The sequence below is a fragment of the Pan troglodytes genome, chromosome X (genome assembly GCF_028858775.2).
Source record: "Pan troglodytes isolate AG18354 chromosome X, NHGRI_mPanTro3-v2.0_pri, whole genome shotgun sequence".
NCBI classification, from domain to species: Eukaryota; Metazoa; Chordata; class Mammalia; order Primates; family Hominidae; genus Pan; species Pan troglodytes.
Window position 1 is genome coordinate 40,240,696 of NC_072421.2, and position 24,716 is coordinate 40,265,411.

Consider the following 24,716-nt stretch of genomic DNA (forward strand, 5'->3'; position numbering starts at 1 on the left):
GCTGTGGTGGGAGTATTTGCATCATGGAAATCAGCAGATACTACAAGTCAGGGCTTGGGGGGCAGGGAGCCAGTTGTTAAACATTTACTAGCACATCACCGGAACCATCATTTAAGTTCAATAATTTATGTGGCTGATTTCATGTACTCTGGGCAGTTCTATCACATTCCCCAAAATTATAATGTCCGCTCTCACCCAAAACAACACAGAAAGTTGGGGGAGGAAGGGGTTATGTTCTTCCCATAACCTAATCTGAACACTGAGGAAGGAGGAGCCCACACAGTTTAGTGCTAAGTGCCACAGTGCAGATAGGTGAATCAGGGAGTCCACCGCCAGGCTCTAGACTGCTGTGGAAAGCTTACCCCCAGGGACAGATGCCTAACATTTGCATATTCAAATTGACCAGTGGGGAACTCAGGATATCTTGTCTGTGATTGGTGGGATGACTTAGGGACTGCCCATGGGTACCACTTGTGCTGTGAGTCAGTGCCCCGGTAGCAATGGATGGCAGACTCAGCAAGAGGGTTAATTGACAAGAGTTTGTAAAGGGACTATTTACAGAGTTGTGGGCAGATTACAGAAACCACAAGGGATAGGGAAGTACCTTGGGACTAGCAACAATGGGAAGCTGCCACCACTCCCTGGACTGAGGGGGCCAGGAGTGGGGGCTGTTAGCAGAACCTGGAAAGAGCTGTAGGTGAGGGCTGCTATGGGACAAGGAATGCAGCCACCACCAAAAGGGCAGCCCAGCTGTGGAAATAAATACCCAACCTCTGACTCCTCCTACCTGCCTCCCATTGGCCAAGCCAACCAGAAGCCAGTGGTCAAGGCAGCCCAAGGGATCCAGTCCCCAAGGATCAAGGATCAGCCTCCTGGGCACAGAAAGTGGATGGGGTGAGGGGAGGGCAAATAGATCTGCCCAGCCAATATGTTGCTGCCCCTACCAGTCTGCTGGCTTGAAGAGGAAGTGCCAGAGACCACTCACCTGCATGGCTGGCCCAGTAGAACAAACCACAGGCTGGCTGTGGGCCTAGAGGCAGGCAGGCCAGCCGGAGCCTGGCAGAGATATACCAGAGTCAAAGGAGGGCCATCCAAGACCGTCCAGTTGACCTAAACGTGATGTGGAGAGGGATGTGTCTTAGCTACACCTAAGTCCAGAATTAAGCCTCTGCACAGGTGTGGATTTTACCTCGACGCTAATAAAGCTTAAAGTTCAGGGCCTTGACTCTCACAGTCCCCTTCCAAGGCCCTGGTAGGGTCCTAGCAGTTATCATTTGTACCTCTGCACTGTTTTTCTTCAAGAAGGCCCCAAAATTCACGTAACTTTTAGGCCCCCAAACTTGGATCTGACCCTGCAGCTGCATTAAGAAGAGATTGGGCTGCTATTCTGGTTTCTCCTTCCAGGGGGTAAGTTTATCCGCAGGGTACAGGAGGGCAGAAGGGACTGTACCTCCCCACAAGAGGGGTTTTGCCTCCGCTCTGCTTCTCTTGGAGGAGCATTTCCCAAGCTCCTCCTCCTCACCTCGTTCTGGGAGAGGGTTAATAGACGTGGGGGTAGGAGGCCTCTTGGGGCCAAATACTTCTGGAAAGATTGGCGGCCTCTCCACTGCCCCCCACCCACCAACCTCCGGAAGATTCACAATGTACATTAGCATAGTAAAGGCTCCAGATAAAGAAAACGTTTGGCTTTGTTTACTGTGGGGGTTGCCCATACTTCCTGGAGCTTAAGCTGAAAGCGAAAGGATGAGTAGGAGTCAGATAGTTGTAGGAGTCAGATAGTTTTAGGAGTCAGAGGGTTTTAGGCTTGAGGGTACAGCCCCAGCAAAAGCCTCGCAAAGCCCGGAGAACTGGAAGAAGTTGCTGCTGGAAGGCAGAGTTTGAGGTGGTGGAGCCGGGAGGGATGGACTAGAGGAGCCCCCCAAGCAGGCCTTTCATCCTGAGGACACCGGGCGACAACGCGCTCAGAGCTCTGAATCAGAGCTTCCCTGAATCACAGGCAGAGCTCCCAGCTCTCTGAAGGCTTGGCATGCTGCTGTTTGCATCCTTCCATCTGTTAGCGATGTTTCAGGCTGGGCAGGCGTTGTCCTCATAGAGTTTCTCCCCCATTGTCTCTGCCTCTGCTCACCCCAAAGCTGGCAGAACCACAGCGCCCAGTGGCCTCTGGCTGCAGAGGGCATGAGGACTTCAGGCTGGTTTCCCAGAAACAGGAGGGTTTGTAGATAACCCTGATACCCTATGACCAAAGGCACCGTTCCCGAAACCCCTGCCCATGGAGCTATAGCCTAGTGCTGCCAAGTAAAGTTTGGTTCTGGAAAAAACAATTAGCCTACAGGGGTAGCACTAGCTGTTTCTGAAGTTCTACAGCCCAGGCCACCACTGGGTGCTGGCCTCAGTCCCATGAACCTTCAGCCCTGCCAATGAGAAGAATTCACAGATTTATTGTCTTCTAGAAAGGTTGGGGGACACATTCCTCCATGCCACTCTCCGCTAGTTGAGGGCCTGTCCTTTCTCCCCAGGGAATAGTATCTCCCTGGCCAGAGAGGCAGCGGACCAGGCTTTGCTTTCCAGCCTCACATAACCACCCTCCCGATGTCAAATATGACACATTCTTCAAGCTAATGACCTCTGCCCCCGCCTTAAAAATAACAGCCCTCCACTTCATCCATCTTTGGGCTGATGACTGCTTTTTCTCGAGCAGGCACGGACTCTAGCAGTTCCTTTGTTTTCCAGTGATGCTTTTTATCCTCCATCTGATTTCGTGTCATCTGTGTCTGTGACTGAGCAGGGCTCCCCCGTCTCCTGGCTCACCCCGCCCATGCACCTTTGGACGTGAGTCTGGAGAGCCTCTGATTCCATGTACAGATTTGCAGGGCTGGCATTTGCCTCTCACATTGGTGCTCAGAGTGGCCGTGTGAAAAGAGGGCGGTCTGGCCGTGGGACTGACTTCCCAGAGCAACAGGGCAAGCTGGTGGGTAAGAACCAGCCTTTTTGCTGGCAAGGGACCTGGGCAGAGATGGGCCCTAATATACCCAGGAGCAACTTGAAGAATAAATACAAGTCATGAGCAGCATCACTGCCAGAGTGTGACAGCTGGCCACCTAGCCCTAGATGGGTACAGGGGAGTGTCTAGAGCCTGGAACCTTCTGGAACGGGGTAAAGGAGTAGCTGAGGGCTCCTAGCTCCACCCTTGGCTCTTTACATGCTCCTGAACACACAAGGGTCCCGCCTAAAATACCGGAGGGCATGGGAGTCTACGTGTTAGTCCCTGTGGCAATTTGAGTCCTCCAGGTAGAGGACACCAAGAGAGAGTAAGTGTGAGAGATGTATTGGGGGAGATTTCTAAGAAGGATAAAGGGGGAGGGAGGGGGGGGGACTTCGGACCAGGAGGCAGCTCTGACCCCTGCAGAAGGAGAGGGGAAGGAAGGAGGGGTGGGTAGGGAGAGCCTCAGCCGGCAGCGCAGCTCTGAGAAAGTCTCAGCCAGGCCGATGGGGAGCCCCAGAGCACAGACTGCCCATCAGAAACTTCCTGTGTCAGGCAGTAATGACCCAGCTCTAGTCCCCCTGCTATGCTCTGTCATCGGGCGGGAACAGCCTGGGGAGGGTGGCCTCAGCAAGAATGCTGCAGCAGATCCCGAAGGTGCCACAGCCAGAGGCTAGCAGACCATGACACTTCTTCCAGAAACTTTTCCGCTGAAGGGAGGTCTGGGCAGTGCCCTTGCATGGCTGCCACTGTCCTTTTGTGTGGGGGTAAGGGGGTATCAGTGAGGGGAACTCTGAACCCTGGTCTCATGACCTCAGTCAAGCTTTTCTCTGTCGTAGCTTCTTAGTGTGTGGATGAGGGGAATGAACTATACCACATCAGTCCCCATCTCTATGGGGATGCTTGACACCCTGGATTCTGGTTATTTCAGTCTTTGAGCTCCTAGAAGGTAGACATGGAATCAAAAAAGATACCGAAGGGCCTCCACCACCAGAGACAGACACATTGCAGTTGGAAAGGGTCCAGAGTCCTTTTCTACTTGCAAGTACAGAAGGGATGTGGGCCTGGCCCAAGACCACTGAGCTATCCAGTCATTGATTCCATTATTCCACAAAGATGTGGTAGCCACCTACTCCGTGCAGATGGCTACTGTGTGCCCAAGGGGGCCATGGGTCTCCTGAGGACCAGACGGGCTTCAGCAGGAAGACCTTGCTGCCCATCTCTCCCACCCAGCCTTGGTGATTCTCAAAACCGAGGGGCAACATTCCAGATCAACCCCACTTGGTCCTGAGGAAGAGAGAAATGGTCAGGGGCGGAGGGTGGGGGAGGTCTCAGGACAAATAATATAATCCCAGTGACTCCCCCGACACTTCTCCTGCACTATCACCTCACAAATACGTGCACTCACACGTGCACACACGCACAACCACACAGCCATCTTTGGCATCATTAATAATTTATCTTTGAAGAAGCCTGTACAGTTTACAAATATTAAAGCATTATCTCACTATTTTAATCACGACTGCTTTGGGGTATTCTCGTTCTTTCTGATAATGAAGCTAGGCTCCGAGATCAAACTTCAACAAGGTCAAAGGGATGGCAGGTGGTTCTTAACCTTTGGGACTGTCTCAGATCCCTTTAAGAACTCTCCCCTCGGTAAAATGCATCTACCCAGAATTTTGCCCACTCTTTCAGGGGTTTGCAGTCCCTACTTCAAGCCCTTGCAGGGCTCCGCCTCCCCACCCCAGTCCCGGTGCGGCTGAGTTGGACCGGGCAGCCGCAGGATAAAATCCAGAGAGGAGTCCGTGTGACGGCGCAGCAGGATTAAGAAATCTCCCAGACCAGGATGGGCACAGAAATGGTTAAGGGGGTGGAGGGTTTTGTTTTTCACCTCTGAGGACTCTGTTATGGGTCATTAAGAACACAAGACCGAACGAGCATTCCATTTGCTGGGCCTGCCTCTAGCGCACAGCTCTGCTTCCCGACAAGATAAGTCCTGTGCAGGAAGGAAATCCTGGGCCCAGGGAGGCAGATGGGAAATCACCCCAGATAAGGCGGCTGCTCCGAGTGCTGGAGTCACACAGGGCCTTTCTGCTGCAAGAATGGCACTGCCGAGAGTCTGCGTTTCTTGCCAGCTAAGGAGGAGGAGGCTCTTCGGAGGCGTCTCCTAACACATTGCCGTTCTAGGCAGCTCTGCAAGGGGAACCCCCCAACGGGGGTGCAGCACCGTGCCTCCAAGTGAAGGAGAGGCCCTCGGGTTCCCGGAGTCTGGAGAGGTGGCCTCCAGCGGTGCCCCGGCCGCCTCCGGCTAGGCCCGCACACAGTTTACCCCCACCCAGGCCTCCTGGCACCCCCGCCCCGCATCCACCACCCAGGTGGTACCTGTGCCCGCGCAGGTGAGGAAAAAGGCCTGTGGAAAACATCATTACTGATAAATAACAGTTCCTTTCAGGTTTAATGACACGTTGCATCCATCCTAAATCTCTCAAAAAAAAAAAAAAAAGAAGAAGAAGAAGAAAAGAAAAAAAAGAAAGAAAAAGATAAAAGCCCTCTCGAGGGACTGCGCCTCGCGCCTGTAAATAGGAACGACAGGCCGGGGCGCGCGCCGAGGCGGGCGCACGGCTTGGAGCGGGCGTGTAAATTAACCGGGGGCCGCAGAGTGAATACATTGCACGCGGTATTTATTATGCGGCCGGACCTCCGAGGGGTTCTCCGGCTCCCGGACGTGGCAAATCTTGTCCGGAGCGCCGCTGGCCGCGCTGCCAAGGGCTAGGACGAGAGGACCCGTGGCGGGGGGCGGGGGGCTTCTCCTCCAGTCCCCGGGAGCCCCGGGGCAGCCCCCTTACAGCAGCGGCAGTGGGGAGGGTTTAGGCGAGGAGAGACGCGGCCCCGGGCGCCGCTCGGGCTAGGGGCCGGGCGGGGAGGGCGGGGCGGTGGGAGCGGGCGGCGCGCCCGGCCCCTTAGCATTCCGCCGGCGCGCCCGCCATCGCCGCGTGCGCCCCCGCGCCCCACTGTAATTACCCCGATTACCAAATGAATCTCGCGCTTTTGTGCTCGCCGGGCGGTGGGTGCGGGGAGGCAGTTCTAATAGTTGTCATTAGGGCCGGGGGAGGCGGGGCGCCGGGGGCTGAGGGTGGGAGCGCGGGGGTGGGGGAGGCCCGCCATTCCCTCGCTGGCTCGCTTGTTCGCAGGCGGTCCCAGGCGGCGCGCAGGCCGCTGCTGGCTGCTGAGTAATGATTTTTTTTCTAATTGGAGGCGAACAGCGGCCCTAATGGATGGAGCCGCTCTCGGCGCGTTCGCTGCGCCCGCCCTTCGATCAATACGGCTCGCTGAGACCGCCGGGCCGCGCTCCCCGGCCCTTTGTGGTCAGAGATGCCTCGGGGGCCCCAATCCCCGCCACCACCACCGGCCCCCCATGCTGCCTCAGCCTCGCCCGGGGAGTTCCCAGCCCCGCCACTCCGAGACACCACCCCTCCTCCGGCCTACCCCCACCCCGGATACTCCAACCCCAGGCTCCTTCCCGCACCCCCGCGCCCGAGTTCCCCTCTCGGAACACTCTTACTCCAGCTCCCCCAACACTGCCCCCGCGTGTCCCCGCCGTCCCGAGCCCTCCATCCCTTCTTGTCCTCACACTATGCCCAGTAGCCTGGTCCCCGTGGCCTTTCAGACAGGGTGGGTTAGCAGGGAGGTGTACGGGAGGGCAGACCCGGGATTGCCACCCTCACCCCTTCTCCGTGACCGCGTTTCTGCCAAGCGCCCCAGGCCGGGAGGAGAGCCGGGCACAGGCGACAGCCTCCGAGAGTTTACGCCGGCTGGTCCGGGAAGGGTTCGCTGAGTCCAATTAAATCCCCACGTTCTTTCCTTCTTGAGCCCGCTCCATCTCGGACTGGCTCCAACTGGGACCCTTCGGCTTTTTGAAGGTACAGAAACTTGCGAGCACAGACACACTCCCTGGGGGCACCAGTTTCCAAGAAGCCCTCTGGAATGTTTAGCTCAGAAACCGGACAGCATGCACAAGTCCTCCTAGGTCAGGGGTCAAATGTGCCCTCTGTTTTGCAGGCCCTTCGTGCACTGCTTCTAACTAGCTGGTGACCTTGGACAACGACTCAGTGCCTGAGGGACTCTTTTTCTTACACCTTACAGAAGTTTATCCAGCTCTACAAGCTAGGCGGCTGGGATACAACATTAAAAGGAATGGTCAAACCTTCCCACTCCTTCCTGCAGTTTACAGACTTTCCTCCTTCCACCCTGCGGAGAGCGGCTCCTAGGAGGCCCAAGCTGCTCCACCTACCCTCCTTCCTTCATCTGCTCACTTTCTGTTGCTGGCTGTGATTCCTGCATAACATTTAGCATCACCTAACATAATAAACACTTGCTTGGTTTTTTTCTTTGTTTGTTTTTTGAGACGGAGTTTTGCTCTTGTCGCTCAGGCTGGAGTGCAATGGCGCGATTTCAGCTCACTGCCACCTCCTTCTCCCAGATTCAAGCAATTCTCCTGCCTTGGCTGGGATTACAGGAGCGCCCCCCCACCGCCCCACCACCACCACGCCAGGCTAATTTTTGTATTTGTAGTAGAGATAGGGTTTCTCCATGTTGTCCAGGCTGGTCTCAAACTCCTGACCTCAGGTGATCCACCCACCTTGGCCTCCCAAAGTGCTGAGATTACAGGCGTGAGCCACCGCACCCAGCCAACACTTGCTTGTTTGTTTATTGTGATTCTTCCCCCACTACTATGTCATCTCCACAAGGACTGGGATTTTTATCCATTTTGTATCCTCAGCACCTAAAACAGAGCTTGGAACATAATAGGTATTCAGTAAATATTAGCTGCATGAACAAATTGAAACAATTTGAACCTGGTGAAACCTCTTCCTCTCCTGCCCTGAGAAAGGATAAGACTTCGGCTTTTCACTTCTTGGACTCTGTGGCATATTGTGTTTTCCAAATAATGGCCACAGCAATGTTTCTGGTCCCACATGCTATTCCAGCACCGTGCCTCTACCCCCTTCAAGAGAAGTCTCTTTCCCCTCCACTTGAACCTGGGTGGGTCTTTGTGACTGTCTCCACGAATAGAATGTAGCCACATACATCCTAGTCTAAGTCATAAATGATTGCATGGCTTCCTTCTCTCTTTTTCTCTTGGGACTGTCACCCTTGCAACCCATCCACCATGTTGTAAGGGAGCCCAGACCACATGAAGAGGTCAAGTGTAGGTGTTCCAGCCAATAGCCCTAGCTAATGTCCTAGCCACCACCTAGCACCAGCCACCAGATAGGTGAAAGAGCAAGCCTTCGAATGATTCCAATCCCGGCCTTTGAGCCACCCCAGTTGATGCCAAGTTGCATCACCATTCAAGCTACCCAGCTGACACTGAGTGAAGCACAAATTATCCCTGCTGAGTACAGCCAAGTAGCAGATTCATGAACAAACTAAATGTTGATATAAGTCACTAAGTTTTGGGGTAGTTTGCTACCCAATAGATAGCTGAATCCCCCATTCCACTGACTTCTCTCCAGTCCTCTATTACCTAGGCACACCACAAACCTCCTTGTCACAGTACACAGAGTGAACTCTCTTCTGAGGCCCTAAGCTCTGTGCTCCATCCCTGCAGCCACCTTTTTGAGGATCCTCAGCTCCCCTGTCCCAGTAGCACAGCCTGGATAAACATCAGCCCACTATAAATCCAACAGGCCCTCCTGCCCTCCTCTAGGCTTGCTCCCAGGAGGCCCAGCCCAGCAGGAGGAAATCACTCAGCCTTGCTAAGCAGTAGCACCACCACCAGCCCTGCGAATCCTGCATCTTCCTGCTCAGCTCTCGACACACAGTTACTTCCCTCATTCTCCACTCAGCTGACTTCAGCCCCACACTCCACTTCACAGAGACCATGACCTCCCCCACCCCAGCATGTTGCCATCACACGTCTGTCCACAGCATCCTGTCTGCCTACCCTCTGGTTCCAGGTGTCTTTCCACCCATCTAGAGGCCAATCCCACTCTTGGGCTGTGGATGCTAGCTGCTCCAACTCTAGGGCAGCGCTGCACAACAGTTGCAGTGATGGAACTGTTCCATCTCTGTGCTGTCCAATAGAATAGCCACTAGCCACCTGTGACTACTGAGCACTTAAAATGTGGTCAGTACCACCAAGGGGATAAATTATTTTATCTTAGTTCATTTAGGTAGCTGAACGCTGCTAGTGGCTACTGTATTGTATAGTGCAACTCCAGAGATTAGTCCTGCCCTCTCCCAGGTCCTCGGCTTCACCCTCCCCATCAGCCATTTACAAGTCCTTCTCTCTCATCTCCTGCTACCTCCCACTCCACCCCCACCCACCCCCACTGCATTTTTCTCTGGTCCTTCACAGCCAAACTTCTTCATGGATTTGTCGCCACTGCCTCTTCTCCCATACCCGCACCTTGTCCACACCCTAGGTCTTTCCGAATGTCGTTTTCTTCCCCACCTTCCCAGCCCCTCCCCACGAAATGAACTCCCCACGTAATGAAATCACCTTAGAAGCTTCAAGGTAAAAAGTTACTTTTTCCAGGAAGCCCTACCGGACACCCCCATCCCAGAAGAGATTGGTTGTCTTTGCCATGTGTCCCTGTGGTGCCCTAAACAATCTCTGGGACTGTACATGTCAGTTTCTTGCCATTGCCTATTTAATTACCAGGCTTCCCTGCAGACTGGTTGTCCCGTGAGGGTAGAAGCCAAGCTCCCATGCCCATCATCACATCCCTGTGCTTGTGCCAGGCACATGATGGGTGGTCAGTAAATATTTGTTGAAGAAATGCCCTAAGGCGGAAACTGTAGCTAAACAAGTAAGTGACAGATGCTTCAGTGGAGGACCCAGTGGGTGGGTGGGAGCACACAGGGGAGTTCGAGGTTGGTAAAGGCCTCACAAAGAAGGTGACATCTGCAGGGGATCTGAAAAGACAAAATGAGTTTGCCAGGTGAGCAAGTCAGGAGATTATTCCGGGGAGAAAGATATCATGAGCAAAAACCCAGACATGCAGTGGCAATGAGCAGGAAGAAATGCAGACTGGGCGGAAGGGGTGAGAGAAGGAGGGCTGCGAGGAACCAGGCTGGGGGCAGAGTGAGGCCCAGAGGAAAGGGGCTTGCCTTGGAGGCCGTGCATTTTATCTTCAACCTGTTGAAGTTGAACCTGTTCAGCTTTGAGGCTTTTTGTTTACCCATTTGCATGAGAAGGGAACTCTGCAAGGAAGCTTGGAAGGGACCACGGTCATCTTGGAGATCCATTGCTCAGATCTCTCTTGCACACAGAACTTTCTGCAAGTGCAATTAGTTGACAACCTCCAGCCGTGGGTGCCTTCAGGCTCTGCCTTTTAGGGCAAGGCCATGCACTTCCAGTGACTGAGTATGGCCAATCCAGGCTAGATCACTTCTCTAGGTGATCTTTACGCTAGAACTTCCCCATGGACCTGGCTGAGACTCTCTGAGCTGCACTGAGGGGTGAGGCTTTCCCTACCAGCCCCTCCTTCCTTCCCCTCTCCCTTCATAGGAGTCAGACCTGCTTCCTGGCCTGAAGGCCCTCCCCACCTCCTCCTGCTCCCTCCTCACTTCATCTTCCATAAGCATTTCCCCCAGTAAACCTCTTGCATGTCTAATTCCATCTTAGCATTTGCTTCCTGGAGGACCCAACTGACACAGTACAGAATTACTGACACACACACTTTCCCTTTACTGAGTCCCCTGTTAAATACTTGCCATACATTGTCTCATTAACCCTCCCAGCAGTCCCATAAGGTAGGCACCATTATTATCTTCACTTGCAGATGAGAACAGGGGCTCAGAGAGGACAAATTACTTGCACAAGGTCATACCATCAGGGCTTGATGGAATTCAAAATCAGGCTTAGGCATGCCTGACTCCAAAACTCAGCTGCTCAACTCCTGCACTGTGACCCTTTAGGGACTGGTTGGAACAAAGTTGTCCTGGAGACAGTGGCCAAGCAAATGAGGTGGACTGGAGCACGTCATCTCAAGAGTCCTCCAGGCCTTACTTTTTCCATCTCTGTGGCTTTGGGACATGTAGGCACACACTGGTGCCAGGATTTACCTGTGCCGAGGAACCTGCCTGCCACACTGTGACCAGGCAAGCATTGGATTGAGGGTAAACAGATTAGGATTCCAAAATGGGGGCTTTGGTCAGCACCTGAGTGATCTTAGGCAAATGACGTGGATTCACCAGGAAACTTCATTTCCACAGCTATGGTGATCATCTGATTCCCGTGATGATCTGGTGCCCCTGATGTTTGATGCTCTTCTTTGCCACAGCCTGACTTCCTGTCCAAGATGCCCAAGGCAAAAAGTAGACTTTTTCTCTGCTTGCAAAGTGATTTGTGGTCTCAGCTCAAAAGCCTGAAAACTAATGTTTGCAGCCAGGGGGTTGGAATACCTGAGGACTGCTTAGGTAAATAGTCCTACCAGACTGCCTCTGGAGAAGGTTTTTGGTGGTGAGCAGAGGGGCCCACTCGAGGTCTGCTTGACCTGTGCCTGTACCTGCACCTGTTCACGACGAAGGTGCAGTCTCAGCCCCCTTGGGGAGAGGATGCGGTCATTGGCAGTGCCCCCTCAGCTGCGCGCTGTGGGATCTAACCAGTGATAATGCTGGTAAATGTTTAACTGGCTCTCTGGGGGAAAGTCCTAATTTCTAGTTTTTGCCAATTTCCATAGAGCAAACCCTCCTACTCTAGCCAATTCCAAGCTTCAGACTTGTCATCACTGAACACAGAGGTAGGAAGAGCTGTGCACAGTTGGCTGGGCTCTTGTGCGCTGGAGCCGGCCCCAAAACACCCCTCACTGGGTCTAACCCTGTGGCTGACTGAGGAATGGCTCCTCATGTATGGCCAGAGACTCCTGAGTACACAGGGCCAGGCCAGGGAGCAGAGGAATCGAAAGGATGGGGCAGGGGTTAGGGGCTTCGACTGGCTGGGTTGGGGGCCTGGGAAGAACATGTCACGCCAGATGCCACATCACAGCTCAGCGTGTTGCTGCACAGTCTGGCCCAGCGTGTGTTCATGCATTTGCTCTGTCTCTTTCTAGAGACATTCTAGAACTCAGTGCTTACATCCGGCAGATGCTCACTACATTTCTAATTGAAAAGTGTGTGCGTGCTTAGATCCAGGCCTTTCCCCCAGAGACAATAGAGACAGAGATACCCAGAGAGACTGACTGTAAAGACTGGGCCACAGCCTCGGCAGCTCTGAGCTGTGGCAGGGATTGCAGCGTGGGAGCTGGAGGAGTAGAATCGCTCGGGGAAGAAAGACAAGGTTCCTATTGAGTTAGGATGAGAGGTTCACAAACCAAAAGTGGTTATAGGGGCTCCCCTTCTATAGAGACTCCTTGGAGCAAGACTGAGGCCCCTGGAAGCTAAAGGCCATTGCCTGGCTGCTTGCCCCCAGGCAACCTTCCCCACACCTGCCCCCTCCCCACCTCTGCCTGACTGACCCTAGATCCTTTTTCTTTTTTCTTCCTTTCCTTTGTACAAAAAGGGAAGAGCAAGTCCGGCTCAAACGTGCTACTCTCCAGGAATTGCCGAAACTTACACTGAATGACACCCAAATCCCTTCATGGGCACCTCCAATAACCACCTTGGTGGCCGTTTTTCATACCCGTGGCTCATTAGGGTTTCTGGGGCCAGGCCAAGAAATTGCCAAAGACAAGACAAGCAACGCCTGCCTGGAAATTCCGCAGAGCCCACTCCCCTCAGAGGCCCTTCCTGCAGCGTGAGTGAGGGGGTGAGTTGCGCTGAGCTAGAGCCGCGCCTGACAAGTGACACGCCTGATGAGAGACGCGATGACGAGTCCCTGGGGAGGCTGTGGAGTCTGGTTCCTGCAGACACTGTCTCCCCTGAGGCAGTCTCCGCGCTTGAGTGCTGAGTGTGTGGTGTGTGTGTGTGTGTATGCACACACATCTTGCTTCTCCAAAGAAGATTCTCTGAGCTCCACAGCAAGCTTGACAGAGGCCCCCCTGAACACTCCTGGGGTCCACGGACATCAAGAACAGGCACGGCAGGCCAGGTGCGGTGGCTCACGCCTGTAATCCCAGCACTTTGGGAGGCCGAGGCAAGCAGATCACTTGAGGTCAGGAGTTCGAGACCAGCCTGGCCAACATGGTGAAACCTGGTCTCTACTAAAAATACAAAAATTAGCTGGGCGTGGTGGCGGGTGCCTGTAATCCCAGCTACTTGGGAGGCTGAGACACAAGAATCACTTGAACCAGGGAGGCAGAGGTTGCAGTGATCCGAGATTGCGCAACTGCACTCTGGCCTGGGTGATAGAGCGAAACTCCATCTCAAAAAAAAAGAAAGAAAGAAAAGAAAAAAAAAGAAAAGAAAGAAGGAAAGAACAGGCATGAGAAGCCAGCCACAGCCTGCTGAGTTCAGGAGGTCCCTCATGGAGTTGCCCTATCCTCACGTCCCTGTTCCAAGCACATACAGGGATGGATTGATCCCCTTGGGAGCTGCTGAGCCCTGCCTGGTACAGCAAGGCTGGTAAGATCCAGCCTGCAGGTGTCTGATTCGCCTGACTCAGCCCAAACCCAGATCCTGCCTGGACCATCAGCCCTGTGCTGGGCACTGGGCCATACAGAAATGAATAAAATAGTCTCTCTTTTCAGAGTGCTTGCAATCTAGGTACTGCAGACTATGTAAGGGTCATATGTTCCAAAGAAGCCAAGGTCACAAGAAAAAATTTTTTTTCCTAGCCCTCCTCTGATATTCCCACCCCCAAAAGCTTTCTGAAGGATGTGGCATGTGATTTTGAAAAATGCCTAGGCTGACAAAAGCCCACAGAGATGGAACAAGAGGAGGAATGTCTTCCAGCAGGGTCTCGTGGTTAAAGTGAAGAGTTCCCTTTGGGGGAAGTGGATGTAATGAAATGTGGAAGATGACAAAGAACCAAAGAAGCTCAAGGCAGGACTGTATGTCAAGTATTTGGTCCCCTGGGTTCCCCTCCAGACACCAACAAGCAGCCACCATCTTTTTCTTCATGCTCTGCAGGGAGTGTTACAAAGTCATACATGGTCCCCTTCTTAGATGGATCTGAATGTCTTAGAGTTCCTACCTGTACTGAGCCAAAAGGTGCAGCTCTCTTGCTATTCACCCTGGGGCCTGCAAAAACAAGGCTCATTTCTCTTCCACCAATGACCCTTCAAATATTTGAAATAACTGTGTTTTGCTTTTCTACTCCTGCCTAAGAAGTACCACCAAAACTTAATGATTTAAAACAACAGTGTGATTATAGCTCACTGCAGCCTCCAATTCCTGTGCTCAAGTGGTCCTCCCACCTCAGCCTCCCAAGTAGATGGGACTACAGGCATGAGCCACCACACTCAGCTTAACAATTGGTTCTTTTTCTCACAATTCTACAGGGTCAGTTTGGCTCAGCTGGATGGTTCTTCTGTTCCACGTGGCAGCTGGAGCCATGCAACTGCAGTCAGCTAGGAGTTTGACAGAGTATGGGACATCCCAGATGGCCTCATTCACATTTTTGGCAGTTAGTGTTACCTATTGACTGAGTTGCTCCTGTTCTCTTTCCCTCGGCCTCTCTCTTCAGTAGCGTAGCCCAGGCTTTTTACATGGCAGTTCTATTCAAGAAAGCAAAGACAGATGCTGCCAGGTCTCTTAAGTCCTAGACTCAGAAGTCACATGGGAACACTTCCATTGCATTCTGTTGGCCAGACCAAGTCACAAGGCCAGCCTGGGCTCAAGGGGAGGGGAAACAGATTCTTGCTTCTTTTTGATGAGGAGAGTGGCATGCACACACAGGGATGGGAGAAATTGCTGGCAACCAGTTTTGCAGACAGTCTGCCAGGAGCTTCCAACAGGTCCAAAGTCCTTTCTTCCAAGCCATCCCTTCCCACTGAACCCACGCTGGTTTGGGTACACCTCTCTTAGGCTTGCTGTAGAGCCTCCTTCAGTATAGTGAGGGGAATCATTTGAGCAGTACGGAATATTGAGGACTTTCAGAGGAGACTTGGGGATATGGGCTGAGGCCAGAGCAAGCTCTAACCTTTAAGGCAGCCCCCAAATTGACTAGGGCCAGAGGAGCGGGGGTGAGGGAGAGAGGCCTCCTGATAGAGGATGTTTAGAGCTCCCCCTTGCCCAAAAAGCCCCTAGGAAAGAAAGCTTTCTGGCTGGTAAAGACTCCAGAAAACCTGTCACACAGCAGAACAAAGTGTTCTTTAAAAACCCTAAAGACTCTCCATGTCCCAGCTGGTCACTTGGAGCAAACACTGCTGGTTAGGGAACTTGTAGTGCTTAGTTGGCAATTAATCACTTGGAGCTCTGTGACGTCCCTCATATTGTCCCGGGTTGTTATTTAACTCTAGCTGTGTTTACGCTGCCAGGCAGAGTAGAGCCTCTAAGACAGACTGCAGACCAGCCTAGAACACCCTCTTCCTGGTGAGAGAGTCTCTCCTCTCTCTCTTTCTGATCATTTTAATGTTCTTCTTTATATTCTTCTGTATTTTTCCATTTTTTTTCTATAATGACTACCTTATACTTTCATAACAAGAGAAAAAGGTTAGGGGAATCCCTGACAAAGATGTTCATTGCAATATTATTTATATTAACAGAAATTTGAGGACAGAATCAATGTCCAGCAATAAGAACATTGCTAAATAAATTATGATGAATCTATGGGGTGCAAAATTCTGAAGCCATTTAAAGCGAGGCTCTATAAGAGCATTTAATGATACAGGAAAATGCTCATGGTAGAACATTAGTGAGAAAACAAGCCAGCTTCCAAATTTTTAAAGGGTTTGGTCTAAATTGTGATGTATGGTAATATGAAAATAAGAGCTAGTATTTCTTTCTTTCTTTTTTTTCTCTTTTCTTCTTGGGACGGAGTATCGCTCTGTTGTCCAGGCTGGAGTGCTGTGGCACTATCTCAGCTCACTGCAACCTCCATCCCCCAGGCTCAAGCGATTCTCTTGCCTCAGCCTACTGAGTAGCTGGGACTAAAGGCACATGCTACCACGCCCGGCTGATTTTTTGTGTTTTTAGTAGAGACAGGGTTTCACCATGTTGGCCAGGCTGGTCTTCAACTCCTGACCTCAAGTTATCCACCCACCTCGGCCTCCCAAAGTGCTGGGACTACAGACGTGAGCCACCATGCCCAGCTACTTTTTGTATTTTTAGTAGAGATAGGGTTTCATCATGTTGGCCAGACTTGTCTCAAACTCCTGACCTCAAGTGATCTGCCCACCTTGGCCTCCCAAAGTGCTGGGATTACAGGCGTGAGCCACTGTGCTTGGCCAAGAGCTAGTATTTATTGAGCACTTGCTATGTGCTGTCACTAGCAGGAATTATCTCATTCAGTCAGCACAAAATCCCCATAAGCTACGTACAGTCATCCCTCGGTACCCATGGAAGGATTGGTTCCAGGACCCCCCCACCCGCCCCCACCCCTTGGATAACAAAATCCGGGATGCTCAAGTCTCTCATATAAAATAGTATAGTATTTGCATATAACCTATGCACATTCTCCTGTACACTTTAAATCATCTCTAGATTACTTATAATACCTAATACAGGCAGGGCACGATGGTTCACACCTGTAATCCTAGCACTTTGGGAGGCCAAGGAGGGTGGATCACCTGAGGTCAGGAGTTTCAGACCAGCCTGGGTAACATGGTGAAACCCCGTCTCTACTAAAAATATAAAAATTAGCTGGGCGTGGTGGTGCGCTCCGGTAGTTTCAGCTACTCAGGAGGCTGAGGCAGGAGAATCGCTTGAGTCTGGGAGGTCGAGGCTGCAGTGAGCCATGATCATGCCACAACGCTCCACCTCCTGGGCGAGAGAGCAAAATCCTGTCTCAAAAAAAAGTAAATAAATAAATAGAAACAAAATCAAAACAAGAATAAAAGCAAATGGGACCCCTGTCCAGCAAAACTTCACATACTGGATTTAAGGTTTGAAGCCTTCCCTTTGATCCTCAGACCGGCCTTGTTCTCACTCCTGCTGGTCTGCTTCCTGGCTCTCCTCCTGGGAAAGCAGAGGGGTAAGTCCCCTGATTCATCCTTGGCAGCTTTTCATCAGTATTTGACCAGACTTCGAAGGTCCGAAATGACGGCTGGGAGGCGGCTGTTTCCCAAATACAGAGCCATCCTTCCCTCCCTCCCAACCATGTACCGCCCTGGTTTCACTGCTCCAGCATCTGGTGGATACGTTGTCTTATCCCTAACTAAATCATCCACTGCTCTTGGCACGGACCGTGACTTACACACATCTTGCCGTCACCCACGTCACCCATGGCACCTGGTGTCTTGACACAGATAACAGCCTCTGAAAACACACCTACCCATTGGCTGCTCGACACATGGAAGCCCAGAAACAGTGCAGGCAGCTCAGGAGCTTATGGTGGGAGGGAGCCTTGTGCCAGACCCAGACATCCTACCTGGGTGGAAAGGAATGGAGGGAATACAGTACGCCTCAGATGCTAGCCACCAGATGGGCCCGTTAGAGGCTGTTGAAGCAAAAAGGAGTGCCAGAAACTCAATTCTAGCAATAGAACCTGGAGATGGGGCCTTTACATTAGGAGATTATCCACAGACTCACAGACATTCAGTCCAAGCCCCAATGGGATTCACTTTGTCCCTGTGAATGTCAGTCTGTATTTATCAGTTGGTCAACAAATATTTATTGAGGCCAAGGCAGCAAATTATAAGGTACTTGAGTTGGGATAGAGGCTTGTGGGGGTTGGGGAGGGACAGTGGGCCCCTCATTTTCCCCACTCACCCTGCCCTTCGCCCAACCACCACATACACACACTTTGGAACTTAGGGACTTAGAGATTGGTTCTTGTAGATCTTGGTGGTTTTCATGAACGGTTTACAGTCTGTTGGACAGAGTGGTATGTGGACCATTGTTCCCTGATTCCTGTCCCCTCCTGCATTTGAATTATTCACCATACTCCTTGGCATTGATCTTGCAGTTTCTTGTACATTTCTCCACCCCTTAACTTTGGGCCTGGACCTGTAACTTGCTTTGATCAATGAGGTGTTAGTAGATGGGTGGCAAGCAGAGGTTTGCAACGTGCTTGTGAGGTTGGCCTAGCCCAACCTCTTATGCTTCTGCTGTGTCATGAGAACAGGGCTCAGCTCGACAGCAGGTCCAAGGGGCCGACTCAGGCTTCTCCCCATGGACTTGCCCCCACCTCTGCCTGGCTCTCTGGCTGCTACAGCAAAGGCACCAGGCTAAGTATTCAAACATCAATGGTTTCATTCAATTCACTCAACAGCTCTAGGAGGCAGGGCCCACTTGACAGAAGAGAAAACTAGAACACAGTAAAATCACTTGACCAAGGTCACACAGCCAGGAAAAGCCAAGTGAGGATTTGAACTCAGCGGTCGGCTCCAGAACCTTCAAGGTGAGCCTCCGTTGATTTCTTCTGATCCCTGGGAACCTCATCTACCAGTAGGGTCTGGGCTCCCGAGCCAAGTCCAGGCCAAGGGGAACATTCCTTACTTGTGGCAACCTGGTAGTCGTGTCTTATCTTAATCCCTAGCCGGCAAAGACTCTGGAACATTCCTGTTCACTACCACAGCTGCCACCACACTAACCTGCCTCAGAGGGCCCCATGACACCTTCGGCAGGTACCTAGGATTGACCACCTGGGGGGCCCCACTCTCTCTCACACTGGAATTTGAGCCCTCAGGCAAATAATAAGCTGAACATTTTTTCAATCTCCTGCCAGTGCCATGAGCTCCCTCAGTTACAGCCACCATTGGCAAGCCCTGGACCCTTATCTGCAAACCCCTAGGTTCATCACAAGAGTCTCAGAGCAAAGCTCTCTCAGCCAAGAGCTGCAAACATGATGTCCTGAGCTTAAATTAGAAGGCAAGGTCCTCTGGCCAGGTGCAGTGGCTCACACCTGTAATCCCAGCACTTTGGGAGGCAGAAGCAGGCAGATCGCTTGAGCCCAGTAGTTCAAGACTAGCCTGGGCAACATGGCGAAACCCCATCTCTACAAAAAAATACAAAAATTAACTAGGTGAGGTGGTACATGCCTGTAGTCCCAGCTACTTAGGAGGCTGAGGTGGGAGGATCAATTCAGCCCAGGAAGTCGAGGTTGCAGAGAGCCATGATCGTGCCAGCCTAGGTGACAGAGCAAGACCCTGTCTCAAAAAAAGAAAAAAGGAAAGTGAGGTCCCTCTTGTCTATCACCCCTGAAATGTCCCTATAGTTTTCTGACACACATACATTGATACAGATAATGTATACACAGGTGTCATCTTAATTTTGGCCTCAAGGTCTTGAAGGGCTCAGCAGGGCCGTGGGTGTGGGGACTTATTAGTACTGTCCATTATCATTAGAATAGGAGAGTTATTTTAGGCAAACACTAACTCACACTAAGTCCAGAGGCTGGTGAAATAGTCCTTCACCTTTCTCATCAAGTCCTTTAAAGTCTATACAAAGCAGATCTCTGTGAGTTAGCACAGGGTTTAACTCTGAGTAACAAAGACCAGAAATGAAAGTGCCTTAAATGAGTCAAAAGTGTATTTCTCACCCAAATTCCCAAGCTAGGTGGTCTGGGGCTGGTGTGGCAGCTGTGGCTGTGCTCCATGAACCCTCAGGGACTATGGCAGGTAGAATTTTCCAGAACTGGCTACAACAGTATCTCCTGTCCCTCACGCTCTTCTGTATCATGAGCTTCATAGCCCACAGTGGAGAAGGGGCGTCTGATTCCCCTCTTAGGTTGAATCTAAGCCAGCTTGTGACTGTTTCGGCCAGTAGAATTTGGTAGAGTGATACTGCAAGATTTTTGGGTGGATCATAAAAGGTCATATGTTCTCCACCTTGTTCACTGGAATATTCTTGCTTGGGGCTCAGAGCCACCATGTAAGAGATCCAACTACCCTGAGGTTACTATGCTGTGATGACATCAAGCCACATGGAGAGGCCATGCATAGGTGCCCTGGTTGACAGTCCTAATCTTTGAGCCATCCTCATTCCAGGCTCCAGATGTGTAAGTGAAGCTGTGTTGGATCTTCCAGACCAGCCATTCAGTCAGCTGAGTACCACTGAGTGACGCCAGTCAACACCACTAGGAACAAAAGCATTGCCCAGCCAAGCCCTGCCCAGAGTCCTTTCCCACAGAATCTACGAGCACAATAAAATGGTTGTTTGGGATTTTTGAGACAGAGGCTCACTCTGTTCCCCCAGGCTGGATTGCAGTAGCATGATCTCGGCTCACTGCAACCTCCGCCTCCCATGTTGAAGTGATTCTTGTGCCTCAGCCTCCCGAGTAGCTGAGACTACAGGTGTGTGCCACCATGCCTGGCTAATTTTTGTATTTTTGGTACAGATGGGGTTTCACCATGTTAACCAAGCTGGTCTCAAACTGGCCTTAAGTGATCTGCCCGCCTTAGCTTCCCAAAGTGCTGGGATTACAGGCGTGAGCTATCATGCCCAGCCCTAAAATGGTTGTTTTAAGCCACCAACTCTGCAGTAGTTTGTTACACACCAAAAGTAACTGGGACAGAAATTCTGGTTCCATCCAGCTCATTGTTCTGCCACAGCTAGGGAGTGACCTTGTCCTCATTATCCAAAATGGTGTCTGGAGCTTCAGCCATTACATCTGCATTCCAGATGGTAGGATATTGGGAGGGATGAAGGAAAAGGGCAAAGGGCGTGACACAGCTCTCTCTTAAGGAAGTTCCTGGAGGATGCCTCAGGACATGAAATAAAATTGGCTAGTATTTAGTCATGTAGCCATACCTAGCAATAAGAGAAGCTGGGAAACATTGTCTTTATTCCAGATGACTGTATGCCCAACTAAAAATCAGGGGTTCTATTACATAAGAAGATGAAGAAAATAAACACAATAGTCTGCCACAGCATCCCCAAATGCCCTTGCTCTCTCCCTCCTCTCCCAGAGCCCCCGTATTTATTTATATACACTGTCAGCCTAGCCCAGGGTCCTAACATGAATATCAAGAAGTGAGTATCTAAAAGACAAATGAGTGTTTCTCCAGCTAATACTGAAGATCCCTCTCAAAGCATAATTTCTGATGCTAACAAAGTCTTTCTCTTTTCTTTTTTTTTTTTTTTTTTTTTACAGAGTCTTGCTCTGTCCCCTAGGCTGGAATGCAGTGGCACAATCTTGGCTCACTGCAACCTCCACCTCCCGGGTTCAAGCAATTCTCCTGCCTCAGCCTCCCAAGTAGCTGGGATTACAGGCGAGTGCCACCATGACCAGCTAATTTTTGTATTTTTAGTAGAGACAGGGTTTCACCATGTTGGCCAGGTTGGTCTCCAACTCCTGACCTCAGGTGATCTCCCAAAGTGCTGGGATTACAGGCATGAGCCACCGTGCCCGACCTTGTCTCTTTTCTTTCTAAAGGCCCCTTCCCAGTAAGGATGAGGAAAGATGGTAAGAGTCCGGGGCCAGGGGGAATAGGGATCCTGGCCAGCCCCATATATTAATTAATGAAGCAACTGTTAGTGTGTCCAACACTGGCTCATCTAATCCTTGCCCGAAAACATGGCACTACGATTACATTCAGTTAGCAGATGGGGAAAAAAAAACAGACTCAGAAAGCTTAAGTGACTCACCCCAAGTCACACAGCTAGAAGTGGCAAGGACAGCAGGGCTGGTGTGGCAGCTGTCACAGCTCACCCCTGAGCACAAGGTCAGGTGCCAAGTTCCTGGTGGTGGCTCTTTAAACAGCAAGTCCCAGCACGTCCCCCGTCACCGGGTCTGGCTGTGGTCTGCAGCCTCCCCTGTGGAGACCCTGCTTGTCTGTCTTCCCTGCACCCACAGGAACAGGATCGTTAGTGAGCATGCCTGAGGGAAGCCAGGGTTGTGTTAAACTGTGGCTACAGCCGAGACCTGTGGACATTGTTCTCTTTCAGTTTGGAACTGGGCCTCACTCCAGAGCTCGGTGCCTGAGCCTGAGCCTCCACTCAGAGACAAGCTCATCAGCTGCAAGACAGTCAGGGAGGTGCAGGCAGCCCCCGCAGCTTGTGAATCAGTGAGTGAGCTTAGATATAGAAAGAACCCCGGCAAATGATGAAAAACTTCTGCAGATGGCTGGTGGTGATGGTAGCACAATGTGAATGTACTGAATGCCACTCAACTGTACGTTTAAAAATGGTTAAAATAGTAAATGCTATGTTATGCATATTTTATCACAATAAAAAAACACCCCAAAACTTAGTGGCTTAAAAGAGCAATCATTTATCAGCCCATGATTCTGCAGATCTGCAATTTGGGCTGGGCTGGGTTGGGCAGTTCTTCTGCTGGACTCACCTGTGACCAGCTGGCAGGTCACCTGGGAACCGAATGGTCTAGGATGGCCTCATGCAGTGTGTCTGGTGGTTGGTGCTGGTTGTCAGCTGGGTGGCAGTGGTGACTGGGCCACATACCTCCACCTGCCTAACCCAGGCACATTCACATGTTGGCAGTTGTAAGGGTCCCAAGAACAGCGTGAGAGGGCAAATCTCAATGCACAAGCACTTTTCAAACCTCTGCTAATCATGGCTGATGGTGTCCCATTGGCCAAAGCAAGTCACCTGGCCAAACCCACAGTCAGTGTGGGAGGGAACTACACCAGGGAGTGAATCCAAGGAGGTGTGAGCAAATGGAGTCACTACCACCAGTCACACAACTTGTCCATGAGTTATTGTTGCAACTATCAAGCCTGGGTGACTACACAGGTGCATTAATTTTCAAAACAGAAAAGAAAGCTGGTTGCCCAAATCAGCATCTACTTTAGCCATTGAAGACATGAGATGGCCCCAGGCAGGAGTGCAGTTTTCAAAAATGAAGGGAACATTCTAGCATGACGTCGTTTCTTGGAGATCCAGAACAGAACCCACATCCCCAGCTCTTGGGGATTTCTGTGAAGTTTCGGAGAGCAAGCAGGGTGCCCCCAGCTCTTCCTGGTTGGTGGAAGCGCCAGCCTCTCCAAGTGCATCCACTTCTTAAAGGCAAATCATGATTCCCAGGCCCCGCCCCATCAACACAGATATGCTAAAAGCAGGGTTTGAACTAGAGATGGGTGGTGAGAACCAGGCCAAAAAATGACTCCTTCCGCAGTGTACTGGATTTCCTTTCTGCCCTGTCCCCGGATAGAGCCCCAGAGGAGAACGGCTGTTTGCTTTCTTTCCAAAATGAGCTCAACTTTCCTTTGGGAAGAAGGAGGTGGAGTTGTCCTGCCCCCATTACTGAGCAAATCAAGAATGGAGGGCCAGCCTCTATACCCCGCCGGCTGACAAGGAGGGCAGCCATACCCACACAAGAGTCAGACAGTCTGGGTGACCCCATCAATCACCCCTGTGTGACCTTGAGCAAGTTACTTGGCCTCACATGGTCAGTTTCCTCATAGAAGTGCAACAACGACAAGATTAACCCCTCTTGAAGGGCCATCATGAGGATCCTATGCCCTAGCTCTTGCATGAGACAGTCCAGAGCACATAGAAGATGCTTACTAGCCACAGCTTGTCTTTTACGGTGGCTCTCTCCCAAGCCACAGGAGAAGAAAGCTTCTATGAGCTAGGCCAGGGTAACAGACCAACAAGGTCATTTGCAAACCCACATCTGGGCAGCAAATCTCACAGCCCACCTTTCATCCAAAGGGCTTGATCATGGCAGCGGTGCTTCCACCCCCCTGACGCAAGAGAGACTCCCTCTGCCTTCCCCAGAAGCCATCACTAAGTCTCCACCTAACATTGTGTAAGGATGTCCCAACCATCCCTCCAAACCCTACTTCCACTGGCTGTGACAGGTGGCCAGACAGGAAGGAGGTATTACCTTGGTGTGAGAGTGGAGGGTTACAAGCTACCTTCAGGGTGCTACCTTGCAGGTTTCAGAAAACAGGCCAAGCCGCAACCCCATACACCACCTCTCCAGCATGCAGAAGCCGTGCTGCTGAAAGCATTTTGATTTTCCTCTTCCCTTGGCTTATCCTTTCCCCCTCAAATGCCATCTGGGGGGGAAATAGAAACAAGAGAGCATTTTAAAGACTTCTTGCGGTCTAAAAGCAGCAGTCCTCCAGGATGAAGCATCCTTAGGAAACCAATGACTCTGATTCTTTCAACCCTATTCCATGAAGCAGAACCCCCAAATCGTCCCCCTCTGATTTTACATCCCCTTGGGTTTGCCAGATTTTACCACCCAGCATCCTCCAGTGTCCCAAGCAGACCCGCAGCACACACCTGATTAAGCAGGTGCCAGACCCCCCCACCCTCACCCCGGGGCAGGTTTTGCGTGTTGACTCTCTCGGAAAGCTGCCCCTACCTGGTTCAGCTGGTTTATTGCAAGTTAATTGGTCTCATCCCTCCCCACTCCCCAACTCCATCACCTTTGGTTATTTATTGCTATGTACAAGTTACATAATGTTTTCTCTTTCGTTCATGAGGTAACAAAAATGTCTCTGCCTTTTGATTTTTTCTTAGACAGGGCTGGAGGGAGGAAAACAAGGGGTGACCCAGAAGTCTGCATGTCACCCTGGCCCTGAGGAACACTTAGAGATTCCCTCGCTTGGGTTCTGCCCCAGAGGATGGAAGAGATGAACTGCCACCTTTACCAGTCAAGCTGAGAAGCCTGCAGGCCCTCTGAGGTTCTGGGTGGGCTCCCGGCCTCCCCCTGGCTAGGGAAATATGGCCATTGGTAAATTGGGGAGAGAGGTACATGGACACAGGGCTGGGGTGAGGGGGCAGTAAAGGACCCTGATAAATCTGTCCTGGCTTTAAAGCTCCAAATAGGAGCTTG

The 24,716-nt window shown here is 51.5% G+C and overlaps 1 pseudogene; it reads left to right on the forward strand.

The window, feature by feature from the left end:
* The first annotated feature begins 6,251 nt into the window (after positions 1–6,251).
* The window catches only part of LOC129138670 (small ribosomal subunit protein uS17-like), a 44,256-nt pseudogene continuing 25,791 nt past the window's right edge, over positions 6,252–24,716 (forward strand).